We start from the raw sequence: 7,539 nt of genomic DNA, 5'->3' as shown, positions 1-7,539 counted from the left end.
AGGAATAGCTGTGTAAGAATGCTGTTCATTGACTATAGCTCAGCCTTCAACACCATAGTACCCTCCAAGCTCATCATTAAGCTCGGGGCCCTGGGTCTGAATCCCGCCCTGTGCAACTGGGTCCTGGACTTCCTGACGGGTCACCCCAGGTGGTGAAGGTAGGAAACAACACCTCCACTTCGCTGATCCTCAACACTGGGGCCCCACAAGGGTGCGTGCTCAGCCCCTTCCTGTACTCCCTGTTCACCCATGACTCTGTGGCCAAGCACGCCTCCAACTCAATCATCAAGTTTGCAGACGACACAATAGTAGTAGGCTTGATTACCAACAACGACGAGACAGCCTACAGGGAGGAGGTGAGGGCTATGGGAGTGTGATGCCAGGAAAATAACCTCTCACTCAACATCAACAAAACAAAGGAGATGATCGTGGACTTCAGGAAACAGCAGAGGGTGCACCCACCTATCCACACCGACGGGACCGCAGTGGAGAAGGTGTAAAGCTTCAAGTTCCTTGGCGTACACATCACTGACAAACTGAAATGGTCCACCCACGCAGACAGTGTGGTGAAGAAGACGCAACAGAGCCTCTTCAACCTCAGGAAGCTGAAGAAATTTGGCTTGGCACCTAAAACCCTCAAACTTTTACAGAGGCACAATTGAGAGCATCCTGTCGGGCTGTATCACCGCCTGGTACGACAACTGCACCGCCCGCAACCGCAGGGCTCTCCAGAGGGTGGTGCGGTCTGCCGAACGCATTACCGGGGGCAAACTACCCACCCTCCAGGACACCTACAGCACCCGATGTCACAGGAAGGCCAAAAAGATTATCAAGAACATCAACCACCCGAGCCACTGCCTGTTCACCCCGCTATCATCCAGAAGGCGAGGTCAGTACAGGTGCATCAAAGCTGGGACCGAGAGAATGAAAAACAGCTTCTATCTCAAGGCCATCAGACTGTTAAATAGCCATCACTAGTTCATTAGAGGCTGCTGCTGCATATTGAAATCACTGTCCACTTTAAGAAATGGAACACTTGTCACTTTAATAATGTTTACATATCTTGCATTACTCATCTCATATGTACGGTGCCCTCCACTAATATTGGCACCCTTGGTATATATGTATTTGCTGTTTATCCTCTTGGTCTTCCATTCAAATTAGTTTACAAAATCTAACCTTTAATTGAAGTAAAATGATCTGAAAAAAATTATGTGAAATAAATGGATAAAAAAACGTTTTTGCATAAACATGTGTGCCAAAATTATTGGCACCCCTAGAAATTAATATGAGTAAAATCTAACTGAAGTATATTCCCATTCATATTTTACGTTTGTAAGTTCACCTGAGTGATTAGGAACACTAAAGTGGTAAGCCATGACTTCCTGTTTCACTGGGGTATAAATATGAGGTGACACACAGGCCAAGTTCCCATAGTCATCCATCACTATGGAAAAGACCCAAGAATACAGTAATGATGTGCGACAAAAGGTTGTTGAGCTGCACAAATCAGGAAATGGCTATAAGAAAATAGCTCAACGGTTGAAAATGCCCATTTCCACTATCAGGGCAATAATTAAGAAGTTTAAAGCAACTGGAGATGTTAACAATCGGCCTGGAAGAGGACAGTGAGGAGGATGGTTCAAGTGACCAAAAAATCTCCAAGGATCACAGCTGGAGAATTGCAGAGGGTAGTTGGGTCTTGGGGTCAGAAAGGCTCCAAAACTACGATCAGACGCCACCTACATAACCACAAGTTGTTTGGGAGGGTTGCCATAAAAAAGCCTTTGCTGTCATAAAACAACAAACTCAAGCGCCTACAGTTTGCCAAACGTTACTGGAACTTTCAATGGGACCGGGTTCTACGGTCAGATGAGACCAAAATAGAGCTTTTTGGAAACAAACACCAGAGGTGGAATTGGCGTAGACAGAAAGATAGCCATGCAGAGAAGTACCTCATCTCCACTGTGAAGTGTGGGGGTGGATCTTTGATGTTGTGGGGCTGTTTTTCTTCCAAAGACCCTGGACAACTTGTTAGGATACATGGTATCATGGACTCCATCAAGTACCACCAGATATTAAATAAAATCCTGACTGCCTCTGCTAGGAAGCTTAAACTGGGCCGTGGTTGGATCTTCCAGCAGGACAATGATCCAAAGCACACCTCAAAATCAACACAAAAATGGTTCACTGACCACAGAATCAAAGTTTTGCCATGGCCATCCCAGTCCCCTGACCTAAACCCCATAGAAAACCTGTGGGATGAGCTGAAGAGGAGAGTCCACAAGTGTGGACCTCGGAATCTAAAGGATCTGGTGAGATTATGTATGGAGGAATGGTCTCAGATCCCTTGCCATGAGTTCTCCAACCTCATTACGCATTATAGGAGAAGACTCAGAGCTGTTATCTTGGCAAAAGAAGGTTGCACAAAGTATTGAATGAAGGGGTGCCAATAATTGTGGCACACATATATTTGAGAAAAATATTTGTTTCATGATAAGAATGTATTTTTTCTTTCAATTATTTTACTTTAATTAAAGGTTAGATTTTTGTGAATATTTTGAATGAAAGACCAAGAGGATAAACAATAAAGAAAAAAATGTCACTTCCCGTTTTGCTCATATTTAACAATATTAATGGAGGGCACTGTATATACTGTATTATATAATATTCTACTGTATCTTAGTCCATGCCGCTCTGTCATTGCTTATCCATATATGTATAGATTCTTAATTCCATTCCTTACTTAGATTTGTGTGTGAAATTGTTAGTTATTACTTGTTAGATATTACTGCACTGTCGGAGCTAGAAGCACAAGCATTTCGCTACACAATAACATCTGCTAAACACGTGTATGTGACAAATAACATTTCATTTGATTTAACTATAATGCCAAAACATGCTAAAAAGGTTCTCAGAAGGTTTTTTGCTAGAATGTTCCCCTAACTAATGGAAACTAATGGACACGCATAAGTTAGGGGAACAGTGCTAGCTGTGCCACTAGAGGTCCTGGTTGGAGCCAGGCTCTGTCGCAGCCGGCCGCGACCGGGAGAAATATGTCGCACACTAGCGAATCCTGCACGCTGACACGGTCGCCATGTGTACGGCTGTGTACGGCTGGCTTCCGGGTTAAGCGGACATTGTGTCAAGAAGCAGTGCAGTTGGGTTGTGTTTCGGAGGACGCACGGCTCTCAACCTTCGCCTCTCCCGAGTCCGTATGGGAGTTGCAGCGATGGGACAAGACTGTAACTACCAATTGGATACCACGAAATTGGGGAGAAAAAGGGGGTAAAATAATTACACAAAAATATACATAAAATAAAAATAAGTTCTCTCTCCCTAGAGTTGTTAGCTGGGTAAACATAACAGCTGCTTCTGAACGTTTTGTACTTTCCTAAATTGACCCTGATAAAGCCACATTATAACAATAAAATAAAAATAACCAATGGTTCCGATCTATACTGAACAAAAATATAAATGCAACATGTAAAGTGTTGGTCCCATGTTTCATGAGCTGAAATAAAATATTCCAGAAATGTTCCATATGCACAAAAAGCTTATTCTCTCAAATTTTGTGCACAAATTTGTTTACATCCCTGTTAGTGACAATTTCTCGTTTCCCAAGATAATCCATCCACTTGACAGGTGTGGCATATCATTACAATTACATTTACATCATTTAGCAGATGCTCTTATCCAGAGCGACTTACAAATTGGTGCATTCAACTTATGATAGCCGTGGGGGAGGAAGGGGTAGAATTATTACTTTTATACTATTCCAGGTATTCCTTAAAGAGGTAGGGTTTCAAGTGTCTCCAGAAGGTGGTCAGTGACTCCGCTGTCCTGGCGTTGTGGGGGAGCTTGTTCCACCATTGGGGTGCCAGAGCAGCGAATAGCTTTTACTGGGCTGAGCGGGAACTGTGCTTCCGTAGAGGTAGGGGGGCTAGCAGGCCAGAGGTGGATGAACATAGTGCCCTCGTTTGGGTGTAGGGACTGATCAGAGCCTGAAGGTAAGGAGGTGCCGTTCCCCTCACAGCTCCGTAGGCAAGCACTATGATCTAGTAGTAGATGCGACCCTCAACTGGAAGCCAGTGGAGTGTGCGGAGGAGCGGGGTGACATGGGAGAACATGGGAAGGTTGAACACCAGACGGGCTGCAGCGTTCTGGATAAATTGTAGGGGTTTAATGGCACAGGCAGGGAGCCCAGCCAACAGCGAGTTGTAGTAATCCAGACGGGAGATGACAAGTGCCTGGATTAGGACCTGTGCCGCTTTCTGTGTGAGGTAGGGTCGTACTCTGCGAATGTTGTAGAGCATGAACCTGCAGGATCGTGTCACTGCTTTGATGTTAGTGGAGAACGACAGGGTGATGTCCAGGGTCACGCCAAGGTTCTTTGCACTCTGGGAGGAGGACACAATGGAGTTGTCAACCGTGATGGCTAGATCATGGAGCGGGCAGTCCTTCCCCGGGAGGAAGAGCAGCTCCGTCTTGCCGAGGTTCAGCTTGAGGTGGTGATCCGACATCCACACTGATATGTCTGCCAGACGTGCAGAAATGCGATTCGCCACCTGGTTATCAGAAGGGGGAAAGGAGAAAATTAATTGTGTGTCATCTGCGTAGCAATGATAGGAGAGACCATGTGAGGATATGACAGAGCCAAGTGACTTGGTGTGAACTGAGCCCTGGGGGACACCAGTGGTGAGGGCACGTGGTGCGGAGACTCGCCACGCCACCTGGTAGGAGCGACCTGTCAGGTAGGACGCAATCCAAGAGTGAGCAGCGCCGGAGATGCCCAACTCGGAGAGGGTGGAGAGGAGGATCTGATGGTTCACAGTATCAAAGGCAGCAGATAGGTCTAGAAGGATAAGAGCAGAGGAGAGAGAGTTAGATTTAGCAGTGCGGAGAGCCTCCGTGACACAGAGAAGAGCAGTCTCAGTTGAATGACCAGTCTTGAAACCTGACTGGTTTGGATCAAGAAGGTCATTCTGAGAGAGATAGCAGGAGTTGGCTAGAGACGGCACGCTCAAGAGTTTTTGAGAGAAAAGAAAGAAGGGATACTGGTCTGTAGTTCATTGGAGGGATCGAGTGTAGGTTTTTTGAGGAGGGGTGCAACTCTCGCTCTCTTGAAGACGGAAGGGACATGGCCAGCGGTCAAGGATGAGTTGATGAGCGAGGTGAGGTAAGGGAGAAGGTCTCCGGAAATGGTCTGGAGAAGAGAGGAGGGGATAGGGTCAAGCGGGCAGGTTGTTGGGCGGCCGGCCGTCACAAGTCGCAAGATTTCATCTGGAGAGAGAGGGGAGAAAGAAGTCAAAACATAGGGTAGGGCAGTGTGAGCAGGACCAGCGGTGTCATTTGACTTAATAAATGAGGATCGGATGTCGTCAACTGTCTTTTCAAAATGGTTGACGAAGTCATCCACAGAGAGGGAGGGGGGAGGGGGAGGAGGAGGAGGATTCAGCAGGGAGGAGAAGGTGGCAAAGAGCTTCCTAGGGTTAGAGGCAGAGGCTTGAAATGTAGAGTGGTAGAAAGTGGCTTTAGCAGTGGAAACAGAGGAAAATAATGTAGAGAGAAGGGAGTGAAAAGATGACAGGTCCGCAGGGAGTCTAGTTTTCCTCCATTTCCGCTCAGCTGCCCGGAGCCCTCTTCTGTGAGCTCGCAATGAGTCGTCAAGCCACGGAGCAAGAGGGGAGGACGGAGCCGGCCGGCATGAAGCTGATTGAACAGCATGATCATTACACAGGTGCTGGGGACAATAAAAGGCCACTCTAAAATGTTCAGTTTTGTCACGCAATTCAATGCCACAGATGTCACAAGTTTTGAGGGAGTCTGCAATTGGCATGCTGACTGCAGCAATGTCCACCAGAGCTGAATGTTCAATGAATGTTAATTTCTCTACCCTAAGCTACCTCTAACATCATTTTAGAGAATTTGGCAGTACGTCCAACAGGCCTCACAACCGCAGACCACATGTAACCACGTCAACCCAGGACATCCACATCCAGCTTCTTCACCTACGGGGTCGTCTGAGACCAGCCTCCCGGATAGCTGATGAAACTGTGGGTTTGCACAACCAAATCATTTTTGCACAAACTGTCAGAAACTGCGTGGTTGTCGTCCTCACCATAGTCATGACCTGACTGCAGTTTGGCATCGTAATCGGCTTCAGTGGGCAAATGCTCACCTTCGATGCTAACTGGCACGCTGGAGAAGTGTGCTCTTCACGGATGAATCCCGGTTTCAACTGTACCGGGCAGATAGCAGAAAGTGTATGGTGTCGTGTGGGCGAGCGTTTGCTGATGTCAACATTGTGAACAGTCTGCCCCATGGTGGTGGTGGGGCTATGGTATGGGCAGGCACAAGCTACGGACAACGAACACAATTGCATTTTATCGATGGCAATTTGAATGCACAGAGATACCGTGACGACATCCTGAGGCCCACTGTCGTGCCATTCATCCGCCACCATCACCTCATGTTTCAGCATGATAATGCACGGCCCATGTCGCAAGGATCTGTACACAATTCCTGGAAGCTGAACATTTTCCAGTTCTTCCATTGCCTGCATACTCACCAGACATGTCAACCATTGACCATGTTTGGAATGCTCTGGATCGACGTGTACGACAGCATGTTCCATTTACCGCCAATATCCAGCAACTTCTCACAGCCATTGAAGAGGAGTGGGATAACATTCCACTGGCCCCAATCAACAGCCTGATCAACTCTATGCGAAGGAGATGTGTTGTGCTGCATGAGGCAAATGGTGGTCAGACCAGATACTGACTGGTTTTCTGATCCACGCCCCTACTTTTTTTTTTAAAGGTATCTGACCAACAGATGCATATCTGTATTCCCAGTTGTGAAATCCATATATTAGGGCCTAATGAATTCATTTCAATTGACTGATTTCCTTATATGAACTGTAACTTATTTTTCAGTGTAGTATCAGCTTCTCCATTCCTAACCTCCACCATTGGTGAGGAAAATGCTAAATTGACCCAAGATCAGCATCTGTGGGAAACTTCACCCAACTCTGTCCTGCCTAGGTCTTGCCACAAGTAGGTCCCAAACTGATACATGGTCAGATATTTTGTCATCACCCCACTGGTTGAGGTTATGATTGCGGGTAGGGTGATCTGACCCTGGTGAAACTTCTGCTACTAAAGCCCCCTAGCTCAGATAGATGAAGTATTTTCCACCTGGGAGATACTGTCTGTCTGCCTCATGGTTGTACTGCTGACAACACTGGGACCGCCCTTCTGTGGTGTGTTGAAAGTAGACACAAGGTGAAATTTGAGACGATCAAAGTGGAGAGATGATGAGAGTGGGAAACAGCCACATTCCATAGGACAGGACATAGAATAACCTTTATGTTCAATAATTGTACATTAAATGAGAATAATGCCAGGGACACAGGCACACACACACACACAAATGGGTGCCTGACTTTGAAAGTGGGGGTGCATAAACATACGGGTCATTCTACAGATTCGGTGCCTTTTGTGATTGAGGAGGATGAAACAATGAACATTAAAATCT

This window comes from Coregonus lavaretus (genome assembly GCF_964263955.1).
Source record: "Coregonus lavaretus genome assembly, chromosome: 1".
Classification (NCBI taxonomy): domain Eukaryota; kingdom Metazoa; phylum Chordata; class Actinopteri; order Salmoniformes; family Salmonidae; genus Coregonus; species Coregonus lavaretus.
This window is presented reverse-complemented; position numbering follows the sequence as displayed.